Genomic DNA, 20,186 nt, shown 5'->3' on the forward strand with positions numbered 1-20,186 from the left:
GTACAAGTAGCGGTCTGCCACCCACGGCTTCCTATAGGCATTGCACGTGGCTAATTGCATATGCTAATGATATGCACTGTGCTCGATTTTGTGCATTGCTGGGTGCCCCCCCCCCACTTGTGCTGTATTAGTTTGTGGCTAGGAATGCTACTTCGCTACTAACTTAGCTTCTATGGATCGGGGGGACTTGAAGATATGGCTGACGCCCCCTGCGTGTGCCCCTGACAACTGTGAAAGCTTCCTGGCATTTCCTCCTCAGCACAGCTTAGCTGTACTGTGCGCATCTCCCCGAACGCCTGGCTAAGTTCACCAGCACTGGCGCTACTTAGCTTGCATTTGCGAGGTGCCTGGAGCAAGGTCAGCTGGGGCTGGCCCCTTGTGCTTCTCACCTTGCTTGGAGCACCTGGAAACATGTCTGCTTCTGTCGGACGTCTGAGCACAAGCCCCATGCTTCTGCTTGCACACGCATACGCACGTGTGCACCACCCAACATGGCCAGGTTTTTGTAGTTCTTGGCCCGGTGTCTGCTGGGAAAGGTAGTCTGGAGGCTCATTTTCCTGCAGAAAGGGCATAAAAGCTTTTAATAAGGCTGGAAAGTTTCCTGTGTGTGTATGTCTTCATGCTGGTTGTCACTGGGCAATGTCTGAAACCTACATCCGACCTCCTCCCACACAACCCCAGGTTCTGTACCTTGACAGGCAGAGCTGGAACATGAGTCAAAAAATAACCAAGAAGGCTGGCACAACAGGATGGTTGAGCTGATAGCGTGAACAAAGAAAGGCAGAGACAGCAGAAGTCTTGAAAGGCACAGAGAATGCGAGAGAGCCGGAAACAACTGACAGCAAGTTAAGAGCCACAACAGTTGAATAGCATTGGCAAAAGCCAACAGCCAACATAAAGGCATGGATGTAATGGATGAAAGACAGGAGGAGCGACAGAAAGATGCTGTTGAACAGAATTGTACAGAGGCAAACCGAGGCAGTGTAAGAGTATGTGGAAATAACAGCCCGTGAGACAGGCAGACATATCTGAAACAAGGACAGTAGCAGGAAGAACAGGGACTAAAGGCACCAGAGTGCGAAAAACAAGTAAAAGAGCAGTAGTCCAGTAGGAAGACTGTGCCTCAGGCAGCATCAAAGTCCAAGAGGGAAGACAGACACAACATGCCGTCCAAATGGAACAGATCGTAGTAGTAGTATAGGTGGACATATCAGGTGAGGACTGGACCATGACTTGTGCCTCTTGGTTGACATTCCTAATGCATCCTCCTTTGCCACAATCCCCAGGGGCTGAACTCAACATGTACCAACTTGACATTGTCAACATCCGGCCCCCTCCTACCATCAGTGTGACTGTAACGCTCGCCTGACACCCACGGAGGCGCTGGTCTAGTCTGGGTTGCTGTGGCCTCTTCGAGCGTGATGCGTAGAACTCGGAACATCTACTGACAGGACCCTCAAATCTTGCTTGTCTGGCCCGTAGGAATATCCTTCTGCAGATGAGAAAGGGGATTAATAGTCTGCAGAATAGTGTGCTTGCTCCCCCCTTCCCCCCTTCGTTCTTCTCTAACTTCCTCCGAAATCCCCGGTTGAAGCTCACCTTATGGTTTGAAAGGATAAACTCTCCATCCTGCTTCTGGTGAAGGGGCGCGTGTTTGTCCAGTTACTTCACTGGTTTTCAGAATGGCGCTGGCAAAATCCACTTGACTTTTCCGAGCGGAACGCCGTAAGTATGAAGATTACAAAAGTTCAAGTGTTGAGCCTCCTTTTCTGTTGCCTTCCTAACCTGTGATCTGTCCTTTATTTCAGGTGCAGAATGAAGGCGATGCGTTGAGGGATTGAATTAAAGATGGTAAACTCAGGTGAGTTAGCGATGTGGGCGATCCCTCTTAATGTCTTTATATTCCTCCAGTAATGTCTTTTGTCCTTTGCCCATAGGGGCCGGGGTGCGGTACCTGCCAACGAAGCGGCGCCGACCCGATATGAGGAATGGTCCACCAACAGAAGACCGGTAAGTGTTATGGCGGAAAATTAGGCTTTCCTCATATGTTCCTTCTGCTCACCTTTTGTCTCTTCTTCCCTCCTCTAGGCGCAGAGATGTGGCGACCGGTGCAGACAGTCGCGGTGGAGCCAGAAGAACTCCCGAGGACAGGTGAGTGAATCGCGGCGCTGCAGCGAGCAACGCGGTGCTTTTAAATTAAAGTCTTTTCTCAGGAACGCTGGCGTGAAGGTTCCGGATGCAGGTAAGAAGTTTGATAAAATTCTTGGTTTTTACCTTTCTCTTCTCTTCTTTCCTTACAGGTGTTCCAGGATCGAGGCGGGCGTGGCTGGAGACCAGATGCAGGAGCAGACACGGTGAGCGTTCAGCTGCTTGGATGCAGAACAACGCGAAGCGTGAGCTACTGTCTGGGCATGGCTTAAATAGCCCCCAAAGTAGTTCCAGGTAAGTATCCTTCCCTGGCCACGCCCGAGTGGCAAAATAGTCCCAATGAAAAAATAGTCCCTTTCAGGTCTCAGGGAGGCCTGAATCTTGCAGCATGGTCTGCATCAGGTAAGTGCACAAAACACCTTCCTTTATGAGCCTGGCGCCTATGGCGCCAGGACTGATGTCCAACATGAGCCTGGCGCCAACGGCGCCAGGACAGAGTCCAAAGAGCCCCTATAAGGGGCCGCTGGGCTTTTACCCGGGGGCATGATGCCTGCTCCCCGGGGTGCTGGGCCTGGCCTGGTGCTCCGGGGGTAGGCATCATGACAGCACTCCCCCCCAAGGCCCCTCCCAAGGTCGTTCCCTCTGGAGGTTTCGGTTTGTTTGGGAAATTCCGATGGAACCTTTTTACCAGCCGAGGTGCATGTACGTGGTCGCTGGGTTCCCAAGACCTTTCCTGAGGCCCGTACCCTTTCCAATCAATTAGATAGAAACGTTTTGATTTTGAGATCTTAGAATCCAAAATGTTCTTCACCTCGAATTCAGGCTCCCGATCTATCTGGATTGGTTCTGGTGGCTTTATTAATCTGGTTCCTGGTTGCACTGGTTTCAAAAGTGACACATGAAAAACGGGGTGAATCTGCATGTTAGCTGGTAGATCGAGCTTGACTGCCACTGGGTAATTATAGCTTTGATCGAGTAAGGGCCCAAATACCTTGGATTAAAAATTCGAGGTCCCTTGAGCAATAAGTGTTTGGTAGCCAACCATACTTGATCCCCTATTTGGTATGGAGGCGCCTCACTCCGATGCAGATCCGCATTCTTTTTGTATTTCCCTTTCGCTTGTTGCAAATGTGCAGTTGCATCCTCGAAGGCTTGAGTTATCGTGGAATGCAAATGGTCCACTGCGGGCATTTCAAGGCTCAGAGGTGAGTCCAGGGCTGAAGTACGAGGGTGATGTCCATAGAGGGTATAAAAGGGGGTTTGTCCAGTTCCAGAGTGTACCGAGTTATTGTATGCATATTCGGCCACCCATAAAATATCCTTCCAATTACCCTCTTTTGGTGCAAAATACATTGTAGGTACTGTTCAAGGGTCTGGTTCGTTCTCTCCGTCTGACCATCAGTCTGTGGGTGGTGGCTGGTTGAGAGTCTTACGTCGATTTGTGCCAGTTGACAACACTTTCTCCAAAAATGAGAAATAAACTGGCTTCCCCGGTCGGAGACTAGTATGGACGGGAATCCATGCAAACGGATGATATTTTCGAGGAATTCCTTGGCTAGGACAGAAGCTGAAGGTAATCCTTTCAACGGAATAAAATGGGCCATCTTGGAAAATAAATCCACCACAACCAGAATAGTATTGTATCCATTACAAGGGGGCAGGTCCGTGATAAAATCTAGTGACAAGGTGTGCCAAGGTGCTGGTGGAATGTCTAAAGGCTGAAGAAGACCGGCGGGTTTTGTCTTTTGGCCTTTGTTTTGGGTGCAAACTCCACAGGACATCACGAAAGATTTAATATCCTTTCGCCAGGAAGGCCACCAGAATTGTCGTTTAATTTTTTCCTCAGTTTTGGCAATGCCAGGATGTCCTTCCATCAGGGTATCATGATGACGGGAAATAACCTGTTCTTGCAATTCCTTTTCTGGCAGAAATAAGCGTCCTTGGAAGTAAGGTAGGCCATCGTTGACCAAAAAGTAAGACCCCCTTTGGATCCAATCCTGCAAAGCTGCAGAGTCCAGGAGTTGTTTTACCCGGTGCTTGAATGTCTTCAAGGGTTTGTAAAGAGGTCATCCCCAAAATTCTTTGTTCGGGAATTATCAGCACAGGTTCTGAGTTTGTGTCTATTTCTCCCATTCCTATTCGAGATAGCGCGTCCGCTTTGCCATTCTTACAGCCGGGGCGGTAAGTGATTACAAAATCGAACTCAGCAAAGAACAAAGCCCATCGGAGCTGACGTGACGATTGAGCCTTGGCAGTTTTGAAATATTGTAAGTTTCGGTGATCAGTGATCACGGTGATGGTATGCCTGGCGCCAAGAAGATAATGCTGCCAAGCCTTAAAGGCGGACTTAATGGCTAATAATTCCTTGTCAGTGATTGCATAATTTACCTCAGGCAGCGAGAACTTTCTGGACCAAAATGCTACGGGGTGCAGTTGGTTGGTTTCAGGGTCTCTCTGAGACAGGACAGCTCCCAAGTCTAAGCTTGATGCGTCGGTTTCGACTATATAAGGGAGAACGGGACACGGGTGCTTCAAAATAGGTGCGGACGTGAATTTAGCTTTCAATTCCTGAAAGGCCTGTTTGGCTTCCACGGTCCATTCGAAGCGTTTATTTTTTCGCAAGAGTGCAGTGATGGGTTGTACCACACGTGAAAATTCCGGGATAAATCTACGATAAAAATTAGCAAAACCAAGCATGCTTTGGACACCTTTCACCGAACTAGGTGATGGCCATTTGAGGATGGCATCCAATTTTCGTGAGTCCATTCGGACTCCTTTAGGTGTCAGGATGAATCCAAGAAAGTCAACCTCGGTGGTATGGAAAACGCACTTTTCCAGCTTTGCAAACAGTTTGTGCTGGCGCAATTTCTCAAGGACGGCCCTGACATGCTTTCTGTGATCAGATTCTGAAGAGGCGTACACAAGAATGTCATTGATATATACGACAACACAAACATCGATGAGTTCCCGAAGGACATCGTTCATGAAGAATTGGAAGGCAGCAGGCGCGTTGCACAACCCGAAAGGCATCACCTGGTATTCGAATAATCCATATTTTGTACGGAAGGCCGTTTTCCATTCGTCGCCTTCTTTTACTCGCACCAGATGATAAGCCCCCCGGAGATCTAACTTGGTGTATACGCAAGCGTCCTTCACCTGGTCAAGGAGTTCAGGGATCAGAGGCAGAGGGTAACGGTTTTAACAGTTATCTAGTTCAATGCGCGGTAGTCGATACAAGTTCTAAGGTCGCCTTCTTCTTTGGGCACGAAGAACAAAGCCGAGGATGCCGGAGACTTTGACGGGTGAATGAAACCATTGGCTAGGTATTGATCTAAATATTGTCTCAAATGCAGATTCTCAGGTTCAGTAAGGGCATAAATCCTGCTACAAGGGGGTTGTGCACCGGGCACCAGATCGATTTGGCAATCGTACGATCTGTGGGGAGGTAACGTGTTGGCCTGTTCCTTTTGGAAGACGTCCTGAAAGTCTTGGTATTCCGGAGGTATTTGCATGGAGACAGAGGTTACAGACGCTACACTAATCTTCAGATTTTCTGGGTCGCAGGTTTGTGCACAATCCGGGAAGGTTATTCTCTTCGTTCGCCAATCAATTCGAGGATTATGTGTCTCTAACCAAGGGATTCCGAGAATAACCTGAAACTGTGGAGCCTTGATTACATCAAACACAACTGCCTCCCGATGGCCGTCCGGACCTATAAGTGTCACCTCAGCAGTGGAATGTGTTACCGGTCCAGAGGCAATTTCGGTTCCATCGACTGTGGTGATGACATCTTTGCTGGTTTTAGGACGCAGAGGGAGGTTAATCCTAGAGACTAATTCACGATCCACATAATTTCCTATAGCCCCACTATCGATGTATGCCTTTATTGCATGCAACCGCTTAGGCTGTTCCGGATCTACGAGGACCATTGGCACAATGAAATGCGAGGTCTGAGAGTTAGTTTTCAAGCTCGGCAAGGCGGACCCCTACGCTTGTCGGGCGTGGTCGTTTCCCGAAACAGAGTCTTCATGGTTTTTATCAGCGGCTCCTACCACCTTCTTGGGCGGTTTTGCCGGGCAATCTCGTAGAAAGTGTCCAGAGGACCCACAATAAAGACATAATTGCATCTGACGTCTTCTTTCACGTTCTTTTTGAGTTAAAGGTCCTTTAACCCCTCCGATTTGCATAGGATCAGAGACATCAGCACCCTTGGGGTTAGCGTGGGTCTTGACCAACACCCGGGTCTCAAACTTGGACCGATCTGCTTTTCTGTTTTGAAGTCTGTGATCCAATTGGACAACTAAGTCTATATATTCTGTGCAGTCTTGGGGCGGATTTACAACTTGGGCCAGGACATCTTTAAGTTCTCCGTGTAGACCACGATAAAATAACGTGATTCTTTTATCCTCTGGCCACCCAGTTTCCACAATTAGTCTATTAAAGGTTGCAATGTAGGATAGGAGGTCCTGATTGCCCTGTCGCAGGGATAGGAGTTTGTCATCCAGAGCCTGCCCCTGAGAGTGTCGAGCAAATAACCTTTCCATGCTTGCTTGAAATCCTTGAAAATCACGGAGAATCGGGTCATCTTGAGTAACCAGTGGAACTGACCAATCGGCAGCACAGCCGCTGAGATATGACAATACAAAGGCTACCTTGGTCTGGTCATTAGGGAAGGCCCCAGGTCTGCATAGGAAGTGCAAACGACACTGATTCATGAATACGGCGAATCGTTTGGGGTCCCCAGCAAAGCATTCCGATGGGGCCAGCGGCATGTTTCCAGGTAGATTAATCTGCACAGGGTTACTGGGAACCACAGGAGCGGGGTTCCCCCCGGAACCGGGTAGAGGAGTGTGTCCAGCTTGACCTTGCAAAAACTGTCTACCCAGGTCATCAGTTCTTTCCTTTGATACAATCACTTCCCTCCTGAGAGCATTAGTCTCTTGACGAGCGGCGTGTACTTCGGCCTGTAATTCCCCCAGTAGTTGGGCCAACTGATCAGTCTCAGAAGTTTCCATAGCGCCTGGGTGGGAATTTGTAGGAAGGCTTCGCGTTCTGTAACGCTCACCTGACTCCCACGGAGGCGCTGGTCTAGTCTGGGTTGCTGTGGCCTCTTCGAGCGTGATGCGCAGAACTCGGAACACCTACTGAACAGGACCCTCAAATCTTGCTTGTCTGGCCCGTAGGAATATCCTTCTGCAGATGAGAAAGGGGATTAACAGTCTGCAGAATAGTGTGCTTGCTCCCCCCTTCCCCCTTTCGTTCTTCACTAACTTCCTCCGAAATCCCCGGTTAAAGCTCACCTTATGGTTTGAAAGGATGAACTCTCCATCCTGCTTCTGGTGCAGGGGCGCATGTTTGTCCAGTTACTTCACTGGTTTTCAGAATGGCGCTGGCAAAATCCACTTGACTTTTCCGATCGGAACGCCGTAAGTATGAAGATTACAAAAGTTCAAGTGTTGAGCCTCCTTTTCTGTTGCTTTCCTAACCTGTGATCTGTTGTTTATTTCAGGTGCAGAATGAAGGCGATGCGTTGAGGGATTTAATTGCCGATGGTAAACTCAGGTGAGTTAGCGATGTGGGCGATCCCTCTTAATGTCTTTATATTCCTCCAGTAATGTCTTTTGTCCTTTGCCCATAGGGGCCGGGGTGCGGTACCTGCCAACGAAGCGGCGCCGACACGAAATGAGGAATGGTCCACCAACAGAAGACCGGTAAGTGTTATGGCGGAAAATTAGGCTTTCCTAATATGTTCCTTCTGCTCACCTTTTGTCTCTTCTTCCCTCCTCTAGGCGCAGAGATGTGGCGACCGGTGCAGACAGTCGCGGTGGAGCCAGAAGAACTCCCGAGGACAGGTGAGTGAAGCGCGGCGCTGCAGCGAGCAACGCGGTGCTTTTAAATTAAAGTCTTTTCTCAGGAACGCTGGCGTGAAGGTTCCGGATGCAGGTAAGAAGTTTGATAAAATTCTTGGTTTTTACCTTTCTCTTCTCTTCTTTCCTTACAGGTGTTCCAGGATCGAGGTGGGCGTGGCTGGAGACCAGATGCAGGAGCAGACACGGTGAGCGTTCAGCTGCTTGGATGCAGAACAACGCGAAGCGTGAGCTACTGTCTGGGCGTGGCTTAAATAGCCCCCAAAGTAGTTCCAGGTAAGTATCCTTCCCTGGCCACGCCCGAGTGGCAAAATAGTCCCAATGAAAAAATAGTCCCTTTCAGGTCTCAGGGAGGCCTGAATCTTGCAGCATGGTCTGCATCAGTAAGTGCACAAAACACCTTCCTTTATGAGCCTGGCGCCTATGGCGCCAGGACTGATGTCCAACATGAGCCTGGCGCCGACGGCGCCAGGACAGAGTCCAAAGAGCCCCTATAAGGGGCCGCTGGGCTTTTACTCAGGGGCATGATGCCTGCTCCCGGGGGTGCTGGGCCTGGCCTGGTGCTCCGGGGGTAGGCATCATGACAGTGACTTTGACAGCCAAAGGGTGTAGGCTATTGTCTACAGCATGAAGTGCATCAAGCACATATACAGGCAAGAAAAGAACATACTTCACAATCAACATCAATAAATGGACATTTCAATAATGTACTCACCAAAATTGATTGCAGACATGGAGAAAACATCCATAATCCCCACTAGGAGTGTTAACACGAGTAGTACAGCAGCAGACAGGCCAAAGATCTGACAAAAGTCCAATGCCCTTGTGTAAATGGTTGTAACACCAAACCATCCTTGCGAGCCCATGGATAGGGGAAGCAGGAGTGGCATATGTGAGTCAGGACCCCAAGCCGCAAACACATACACTAGACAAGCTTGAAGGGCCCAGCTGGAACAGACAGTGGATGCTTTCAAAAGCCACAAAGCACCACACCGTCACATGAATGCACAATAGATAAAAACAATTTTAAACTATATTAACTAATTAAACTAACTATAAAAATAAAATATGGCCACATACGACCTGAGGGGGCACCCAGAAGGCGGGAGGTACAGGGTGCACCTCAGCATCCACAAGCGACGATGTTGAGATTAAAAAAAACCTCCATGGGCTCAACGCCTGCATGGCCCGACCTGTGTTGGAGATAAGTCGTCGTCCTCCTCACCCTCTGACTCAAAAGGTGGACGTGACACAGTACCCTGACCACGCTTGCCCCTCGTTGGCAGAAAGTCTGTGGGACTGGTGAGCCTGGTTCTGTGCGGTGATGACACAAAGGTCAGCATGCAGAACCTCACGTGATTCAACACCTCAATGCCAGGGAAGAGGCCCGCCTCTGGAACATCGACATGGAGTTTGATGATGCCCTTGCCCAGAACATCAACAAGTGAGCCGTAGGACTTGCCCGCCGCCTTCGTACATAGTTCTTTAGGGTTAGGTTTCCTTTGTTTTTTTGTTTTTTTTTGGAGTTCGCTCCACTTTATCTATATAGTTTTTTATTCATAGGACTTTTTTGTAGGTTTCCTTTTGTTTTGGGATCATGGACCCTTTGGACTTGGATTGTATATAGTTCAGGACTTGTACATACTTTCTTTTTTTACAATTCCCATGGATCAATGGTTTTCTTTTTTTATTATTTAATTTATATTGACATTGGCGATGGACCACTTTTCTTTTTTCTTGCCGGGATTTTTGTTTTTCATTGGATTTTCTTTTTTTTTGGTAATAGCTTTCATTATTTATTCATTTGCAAGTTTGATTTTCATTATGTTATTTCATTAAGTTTTTTAATACATTTATTTTGACTTCATGATTGGTGTTGTGTACTATCATTGGTTTTGTGCATGTCTCAATGAAGCTTGCCTCAGTCATGTGTTGCCACTGTGTGGCTCTGTTGTGCATTTATGCATGGCCATGGTGGTTCTTTTAAGACTCTCATGACATGGGTAATTTGGGAGTGGGTGCAGTGGATGGTTGCGTGCTTGTACTGGGGCGTGGGGGGATTTGGGTTGGCACTAGGGCCATGGCTCTGTTTTGTTAGGACATGTTGTTTGGTGGGCCATGTGTCGGAGCATGCTGGCAGGTGCCCGTCAATGGGGGTGGTTGGGGGGCTGGGGGGACATGAGTCGGGGCTGCTGGCAGGTACCCATCAATGGGGGTGGATGGGAGGGTGGGGGGACATGAGTCGGGGCCTGCTGGCAGGTGCCCATCAATGGGGGGAGGGGGGACATGTGTCGGGGCTACCAAGTGCATGGTGCCATGTGGCCTGCCTGCGGGGCATGGACTGGGGTGATGGGCTGCCTGCGGGCCATGGACTGGTGTGATGGGCTGCCTGCGAGGCATGGACTGGGGTGATGGGCTGCCTGCGAGGCATGCCCAGGGGTGATGGGCTGGCTGCGGGCCATGGACTGGGGTGATGGGCTGCCTGCGGACCATTGCCAGGGGTGTGGGGTGGTCCCCTGTGGTGTGGGTTGCCTTTGGGGCATGCGGATGGCGGGCACACCCAGGAGGGCACACACTGCCAAATCATGTGTGAAACTCCCTGCGCACCCCTGGAATACATGTACCCCGCTTGCGACAGTGAAATTGCGTGTGAATGTCCATGCGCACCCCCTGAATACACGTACCACACTCGCGCCAGGCCTATAGCATGTAAAACTCCCTGCGCTTCCCTCCAAATATGCGTACCCCGCTCGCCTAGCGAAATTGCGTGTAAAACTCCCCGTGTACCCCTTGGAATACGTGTACCCCGCTGGCACCAGCGAAATCGCATGTAAAGGCACGATGAGACGTTGTCACTGTACCGCCATAATACGAGTTTTGCTTGCGGGTCTCGCTCTGCCTGCCAGGTTGGACCTGACGGGCAGTGCGGCACCCGCGAGCACACCCCGTCATATGCACCAGCACCATTATGAACGGTGCCGGTGCTTCCAACTCCCCATTCGCATTCAGCCCTATGGGGCCGAATGGGGAGTGCCTTATTACCGGCACCCGTCAATGGGACGGACCGGGTCTGCCAATGTCGGAATCCCAAAGTTCGTCCCCATTGCGGTGTGCCAGAATAATCACTGGTTTGGCGGCAGCTGTGCCTGTGGTATAGGCACGGCTACCGCCAAACTCATAATGAGGCCCAGTGTCTTCAATTATGTAGCAATTTTTTCCCACAATAGGCGCAATTGGGTGTAAATAAGACTAGCATATAGATGAAAGCATGGCCACCTCAGACAAATGCAGAAAATAGAAGACGCTGAATGGAAGGTGGGTAACCTTTTTTATTGGTAGGACGCCAAAAGGGGTAGACTTGGCAAATGTACAAAAAATATTTAGAAGAAGGCAAACGACGAGTGTCTTATGTTACAATATGAATGCACGTATTAAGAATTGGTGCCATAGTCTAGAAAAACAGGGGTAGACTAGATTAGTATAGTGGGGTAAAGAGGAGATAATGTGAAGCAAAATGTTTTATTTTGTCTCAACAGGATGTAAACAAAGCACAGAAAGAAACATGACCATGGTCCAACACGATCGGAAGGAAGATGGCAAAGGAAAGGTGAAGCACATGCAGCAAAGCAGGAAGCATTTACAGCAAAGCAGGAAGCATTTACAGCTCAGCAGGAAGAACATGCAGCAAAGCAGAAAGAAGTATTTACAGCAGAGCAGATGATGACCGTTCAGTGAAGTAGAGAAAAAGACTATGGGCCTCATTACACGGTAGGCGGTAAGGGTTTACCGGTACCAGTATTTTACCGGTACCGGTAAATCCTTACCACCTTACTACGAGGTCCCTTTGCGGGTTGGGGAATTTAACACCTGCTTTTTGCAGGCGTTAAAAACCAACCCGCAAAGGGACCCAGGGAGCTAATTACGGTACCGCAATTTGCGGTGCCGTAATTAGCACCTTCCCCTTTCCCATTATGCCCTATGGGGCAAAAATGGGAATGGGTAAGGGCAATGGTGGAAGGGGAAATTACCGCCCCGCCAACCTTGGAATGGGGTGGTAATTCCCCTTTCCACCAAGGCGGTGCCGGTATTTTACCGGCATGAACCATGGCGCTAATTGTGCCATGGTTCTCCGCCTACCATGTAATGAGGCCCTAAGTATCAGCCCTAGCATTATACAGGGTTAATGAGAAGTATGATTGTTTTTGTGCACCAACAAGTTGGTGAAAGCCTATGAATTAAATGGGCTGGGGAAAAAAAAACATAGAAATGAATCTTGAAACCCTTTTGTTAGCAGAAAGGAGAAAGAAGTTTAGGTCAGAAAGAAACTTGACCTCCTTGCCAGTCCCTGAATGACTTTTGTTTTTATTTTCGAATTTTTCAACAGAAAACAGGGATCCCTGCTAAAAAGATGTCCTCTTCTGCTATGGATGTGCCTAGGAGATGGAGAAGACGACGACGTGACATTTTGATTGTGGTTTGTAATGTATTTTCTTTAAGTATCTCTACATTTGAGAATGTCGATATAGGGGAAAGATAAGTGTGTCGCCTGAAGGGATATATTATTTTGTAAATGAAAGAAACAAGCCCAGATGACATAAGGGCAGAGAGAAAATGAGAGAGGCAAATGTATTTATTGCCTAAAAATATAGACACAACTGAATGTTTATTGTAACCAATCAGGTTCCAGAAGGCTGACCAAGTAAAGTAAAGTTAATGTGAATATGTACAAAAAAATGAGAGAATTAGTAGCTTTGGTATACAAAGAACCAAAATGTCTAATGAAGTTTTTCTAGGGGGCAGGAGTGTTCTAAAGTGTTTTCTAAATAAAGCTTGTTTAGAAGGCAGGAGAATTTTGACAGGACACTTAAAAAGGTTTTCAAGGGATTGGGATGAAAGGAAAAAGTGTGATGATAGAGACATATTTATTTTTCAAAGGAAACTACTTCAGCTTTCTATTACAGGTGAACAAAGAAGGACCTATATGCCTCAGGAAATTGAAAGCAACCGACCCTGTGAGTAGAGAGAAATCACAGAGGAACCCAACCAAAATGTCCAGAAAAGTCACCATTGTTCGAAATTTGTTTCTGCAAAAGACTCTCCCATATCTGTGTTCCCTAGCTAAATGCCCCCTGGTGTTGACTTTTAAACAGAAAAATGAACTATGAGTATGAGTGCTCTGTGGGAAAAAAGAGACACTAACATACGGGAGGATTAGCCTTTGAATTAAAGGGCCTAAGGACTTGCTGCAAGACAGCCCAAGAAAGGACAAAGTCAACAGGACAAAGAAGGTCCATGGATGCCAAACTGAGATGAGTCGGGTGGAAGATGTACCAGTGAAAAGAAAAAAACGAACTTTAAAGCATTGAAAATTGGCATGAGGAAGAGAATGCGATCAAGGAAAATGGGGTGGGAGTGACGGAAAAAATGTGGACTATAAGTGACATGTGTACAGTGTATGGTGAATGGGCTGGTGGGTTACCTCAGGAGTGACTGTCTCTTAAAAATCTCATAGTGGCTGTAAAATTATCTGAGGCATCTAGTTAGTTTAAAGTTAATTGGGCAATGGAGGTGGGGCTCAGATAAAAGTAAATAAAAGGTAGTTTTTAGGGTCACATACATTTTTAACTTAGGAGAGTATAATGTGCTAGTACTGACGTTGTAGAAATGTGTTAGGATACTTCTCAGGTCGAAGTAAATTGTCTTATAGAGAAGGATGATTAGGTCAAAGATATGTAGGTACATTGAAAATTAAGGAGGGTGGACATGGGTGTAGTGATATGTATTGAGTAAGTGACTAAATACAATTCAGGGGGGAGTGTTCAGAAGGTGGTTCTACCCCCATAAACTGAATGCATTGGAGATAGACCCCCTCCCTCTCAAAACAAATGCTGATAACTTGTTGGGTTGATCAATGACTTTAATATTCCAAAAATAAGAAATGTAGTGCTGTTTAGAAATGCACTTTGAAGGGCGATCTATTTTATGAGGTCAGAATGCCTTACAAAGTGGAGAATATATAAGGTAGTACATGTTTATGATAAATAATCAAATTATCTACATTAGAAATTGAGTAGGGACTAAGCTATAGGCAGAAATAGGTTGGTCAGGCATTTCATAAGTGATCAGCCATTTTGGTTTGGGAAAAAGTCAGGCAAACTCTGAGATAATGCTGGGCATACAAATAGTGGATTTGTGTGAAACCATGCTGAAATGAAGACATTATTACCTCATGGTAGTTCAGTGAGAGTTCAGTAGTCAAGGACCTGGTGTCTGGGCTTCCTATCTCTAATCTTGACAGTGACGAGCCGGGGGAGCGAGGTAGCAATCAAGGTAAGATAGTGATTGTTGCATTCAGCTGTTTCAATTAGCAGAGAGGGCACAGCTGATATCCATATTTCGGCTTTTGGGACAGGAAGCCATGATGCTGTTGCTAAAATTATCTCAGGATTGATGTCAGTAGTGTTCCCATTTTAAAGGTCAGATATATTTCACACATTTTTAATCAGTTGCATGCGTAAGTGTGAAATGCGAGCTTTGTGAATTGACAGTTCAGTCAACCAACCCTAGAGGAGGAAGGGGCTTGTCTTGCAGTGCCTGAACCTATGAGAGTACTGTTCATCATAAATAGGGAGATGAGCCAACCGAGAAGGGTATATAAGGAGGGAAAATACATAACTTTAAGGAGAGTTGCAGAGATGTCTTTGGTGCTGTATGATGTGTCCTGCCTGCTGCAAGAAAATAAAACTTTGATGTCTTTGAAAATCCTGCTTCAGTTTCCTGATGTGCTTCAGGGTCCCTTTCCTCATCCAGGAGTGCCAGGGCCCAGATAGATGGTGTTTGGGCAGTCTTTGCACCCACTAGGGTGTGCCCCCTTACATGGGTGTCTCTTCACTACATGCAGAGCAGAGGCTGAGCATCCTGGAAGCTCATTGGTGACCAGTTTAGAGTGGACAGTGCTGGGTGTTGTTTGTCCCAGCGCAGGCCCTCTCTGCCATGGAGTTCAGACGTTGCCACTGGGCAACAGTTCAGGCCGACTTTCTGTGGGGTGCCAACCCCTCCTGTTACCACACTGTTTGTGGCACGTGGTGTGATCCGTCCCACTTTCAGAAGTGACTGAGGACAGTCTCTCACCTTCCACCACCACCACAGATGCAGGGTGGCCAGCTGTTACACGTGTGGTTGACCTGCCCACCCTCCAAGTGTTGGGGTTAGCATGCTCTGTTGCTTCTTTCCCGCAGATGTCCGGGAGGGTATACAGATCAGCCAGAGTTGCATGCAAGGCACCCTCATTGCTATGCTCAAGCAGGAGCAGCTACTGTGAGGATTCAGCCAGTAGCATATACATGTCTCAATGAGTGAGCCATACACATGTTGGTCTACATGGCTAGTACAGTGACAGTGCAAATGGCTCATTGAGTTAGTGGTGTACCTTTTGAGGGCTTGATTTCCATGGTGGATGTACAGCTAATGCATGGCAGCAAATGCTGACCTCCTGGGATGCATGCATTAATCAGACCTAGGCCAATATGGCATATCATGTCCGCTTCTGTGACTGTAGCTACACTTGGTCAGTTTACACTTCCCTGTGATGGAAAATATACATAGTGATGTTTGCCCTGTCAACATTGTCTTCCTACCATGGTGATCAGAGGTAAGGGTGAATCATGTTTCAATTCCAGAGAGTGAGCCTGACAAACAGCCACCAAATCCAAGGAAGACAGCGAGCATGTTAATTTTCCACTCCAAATTTGGGGGACATAGTGACTTGTATCGATGTCACAGGATTCTTTGGAGACCTTGTGAATAGAATGTGTTCAGTTCACATGCTTTAACGGGGAATCATTGGAGGGCAAGTCTGGTGGCAGCAGCAGGGGTGGGTCCAAGCCCACATGCATATGCTATAGTTGTTGCACTTGTAAATTCTACTACTTTGATTTTGTTATCTGGCTGGTAGTCTTGCACAAGGCACACACGTGCCTTTCCAAGCCCTGGCCACTGTCACCATCTGAAGGCCTGTCATGCTGACACAAAGGACAGGAGGCAGACATAAGGGGCTGTGTACCGCAAACATGTTTGTTATTTTCCACAATGGTCTTGTTGGACTTCCAAGTGTGGATGCTGAAAAGGGCATGGGTCCATCCTGCCATGCATGCAGGTTCTGGCCGACATCCAGATGGATGAAAGTTGTCTGAGATTCTTGTTGGTGGATCCCTCAGCTAGCGCATCAATGAAGTATGTAGCTAGATGCAATTTGATTGTGTTTTTTGTAGGGACACATTGATTATTGTCACTTCAGTCTCACCTTGCAGCTCCGGGTTCCGCATGTGGCTGCGCCTGGCAGAGGGTCACTTTAACATCAGTTGCCCAAAGGGGATCCACTCAGGCGGTCGAAGAGTATAAATAAGAGGGTATAGGTTGAGGGTGCAGCTCTAGATGCCACCCAGTCGAAACTTAGATAAGGGAAGTTCTTTGTAAAAATAGGAAAGATAAATTCATTTGTGAACAACCTTGAGTCGACAGTAGACTGTATTGTATGTTTTTTGAGACAAGTGATCAGAGACCAAATGATAAATTGCATTTTCATGGTTAATTACTGTATGATAAGTTGCATTTTTATGGTTATTAATTACTGTATGAAGTTTTAACATCCTTAGGTATCTGCAATTACAAACAGGATTGCAGGCAGGGTCGGTGATTTCCTATGAACTGGTATTTTGTATTGAACTGAATTGCACCTTGCACTTTATATTTCCACACATGTCCTGACTTCCATGCAGACCATAATGTGTATATTAATGTTTCGGAAAGTTGTAAAAAAGAATATATATATATAGATAGTGATATTGTGATGTGCATATGATAATAAAATATGTTATTTTCGCAGAACTTTGCTGTCCAGATTGCCTCTGCCTTGTCTAAGCTCTTGTAGTTTAAGTAACTTTTTGAACCATTGCTGCCATGAGACACCATGCTCGTTGTTCATATTATGAATATTCCCCAGGTGTCTACATTGTAGGGGAACTCCCACACATAGTTTAAGACTCAATTCAATAATCAGGATGGCAGAAGGAAATCTAACTTTTGCACCGCAAAGGTTCCTGTCATACAAAAGGGATCATCCCAGATTGGAACTAGGTTCGCATTGTCAGGCTGTAACCTCACACCCATAGTGGTGCAAGGTCATTCTTTAAGGAATTAAGGTAGCCCAATCAACATGGGATGTATGAGTCTTCCATCAGTATTTATAATTAATTTCCAGCACCGGGCTCATATGAATACCAAGAGGCCCTCGCAAACAAATGCACACATTGTTTTTGCCACCTTAGGGGATGTCTATCACTGATAAGAGATGACATCATAGGTTGCACCAGGGGCAGAACCAAGAACTCTAGGTTTGATTATTTTCAGGTTTTCCTGTGTTCTTAGAACCTGGTGGAGGCAGTTCTAGATATTGATCTATGGGGTTATCTTTCGGACATTGTTAACATCATCGTCAGGTTTTATGAATCCGTTGGTAATCAAGGGTGGTCTGTTTACTTGTGTCAAGAAATTCTACAAATCACTAAATCTCAGGAAAGAAGAAACCTGGGGAGTAGTATGTAGGAGTAGTATGTATCATGAAAGACAATGAGACACAGGGGAATTTGTCCACCTTGAAAGTGTAGATTGACTAGAATATGGTAGTAGGTTAGACACCTGTCTGTTCCCTTTCCCTTACCACCCACCTCCTCCCTCCCTTATCTGTGTCTTAGCTCTTGCACTATCTGAAATGTCGCCAGGCCGAGTACAATAGTACATTTCACATTCTTATTGTTCAAGGTCTTGTAAGAATGTTCACTGTTTGTATTTTTCCCGTGTTCCCTCCCTTGCCTTGAAATGTTTTGAAACACATTGTGTATAGGCGCTATACAAATAAACTATCATATCATATCATAAACAACAGATATGTAAAATTTTATATTGGAATGTGGCCGGATTATCCAGTCAAATTGACGATCTGAATTGGTGCTCATTTATTCGTGATCACCAGGTAATATTATTTCGGAATTTGCAAGGAGTTGGCAGTCTGCGGCAGTCTGCCCTCTGAATCTACCTTGCTTGCTGTTGAGGTCTGTTTTTTGTGTTTTTCACCAAAATGGAGGAGCCAGTCTTTAAAACCTGCCTGCCGCCGCAGAGCGGCCGCAGAGTTCAGCAGGAGAGTTGCCAGTCTACGGCAGTCTGCCCTCTGAATCTACCTCGCTTGCTGTTGAGGTCTGTTTTTTGTGTTTTCACAGAAAGGAGGAGCCAGTCTTTAAAATCTGCCTGCTGTCGCGGAGCAGCCGCAGAGTTCGGCAAGAGAGTTGGCTGTCTATGGCAGTCTGTCCTCTGAATCTACCTCGCTTGCTGTTGAGGTCTGTTTTTTTGTGTTTTTCACTGAAAGGAAGAGCCAGTCTTTAAAACCTGCCTGCCGCTGCGGAGCGGCCGCAGAGTTTGGCAGAAGAATTGGTAGTCTACGGCAGTCCACGGCGGGACATGGCATCAGGACGGAACCACGAAGAAGAGGGACGATGTCTCCGCAGTCAGCGCACCGCGTGGAAGAAAACGGATTGGAACATCATAGTCCATTGAAACAAGTGCTCTACAGTGGGAGTTCCACGAAAAGAGGTAAGACCTCTATAGATGATCTTTCCACGCTGTTGGATAGGCCCAACCAGTGGGTCCTTGGGGCCCCCCTTTGCCCGCTGTGCCCCAAGGTGAGATCCAATGAACTGTAACTGACACGCATATTGTGAACTCTAATCATGATCGCAGAGCGTGTCTGCTGCCCACGGCCCCTCTGTCATCCATGGCCGAACTGGAGTCTGGCTGTGGAGTGACTGAGGGTAGGGTGCGATGAACCGGACCTATGCTCCGAGAGCCCCGGTAAGGGACAGGCCCCAGTGGTCTTGGACTCTCTTTGGATGGACATAGAGTTGGGGCAGAGTTGTGAATTTACGCCTCAGCAGCACCAATGTACGAACTTGAGGGCGGGGGAGGCAACTCGGAAAAATTAAAACAGACTCCCCCAATAAATGAAGAGTGGGATCAAATTCGAAAGGTGCCCACCGATGGGAAAGTTCTACTGACACCAGTATTGGATTCAGAACCAGAAATCCCTAGGGGTAACCACCTGACAATTGAAATTGACATTCACTCAAGGCAAGACTCTGAAAATCTTCAAAGCCCGCCTTTGCGGGTCAACACGAATAGCTTCCAAAATGAAGAAATACCGGGACTATTACAAATCCAAACGGAAGCACTAAACGTGATAGATAGTATATTGGGCCCCGACGATGAATTGGAGCAAATGAAAGAAGGGGAAAATCCCTTAAATTCGACACACCTGGATGAACAATATGAAAACAAAAAAGATACAAAAAATAAAGCCATTATTCAGAAGAAATTGAAATCAAAGGAAAAGAAGCCCGCAAAACCCCTGAAAAAGAATGGCTTGACGCAGCCCTTGATATTTTCAAAGAAAAAAGGGGCTCCTCAAAAACTTACAAGGAGGGCAAAGTAAAACGAAAATACATAAAGATAAATCCAGTGACTAAATCTGGTATACCAAGTCAATCTATCTTCTCACAATTCTTCTCTAAAAAGCGTCATGAAAAGAACTCTACTCTGGGCGAGCTATCGGATGCAGAAATTCTGCAAGGGGCGGACATAGCTCCAGGGATACAGCTCCCAGGGCTTCAAGTGTTTTTGTGGGCTGGCCTGTCATCAGAAGTAAACAAACAATGTGCCGAGCAGGATCCATGCCTTCAGTACGAACACACGGATGTTCAAGTAATGGGTGCGTCGTTATCTTGCTTAGATGGTGGCAATATGATGACGCAACCTAAGGGTGAGAGGCCCCTTACACCAATACCCCTGTGGTGGGAGCATGCGACTCCCAAAAATACAATACAAACGCATCTCAGGAGAAGGGTTTAGTCCCCAAGTCGATACCTCAAACCCAAGAAGGGGTCGTAGATGGGGAAAGTAACTCACTCAAAGAACTGCTGAGCGGCGGAACTGAGTATATACAAGGTGCGGTTCTGGAAGCAACTGAGGAAACTGCAAACCCTGACATACACCTGTCAAAAGAGTGTCCAGTTGGCAAGAAAAACTTAAAGGCTGCAAGTACTTATTCCGGAGCAAAATCAACAG

The sequence above is a fragment of the Ambystoma mexicanum genome, chromosome 13, assembly GCF_040938575.1.
Source record: "Ambystoma mexicanum isolate Mex_15411 chromosome 13, UKY_AmexF1_1, whole genome shotgun sequence".
Classification (NCBI taxonomy): Eukaryota; Metazoa; Chordata; class Amphibia; order Caudata; family Ambystomatidae; genus Ambystoma; species Ambystoma mexicanum.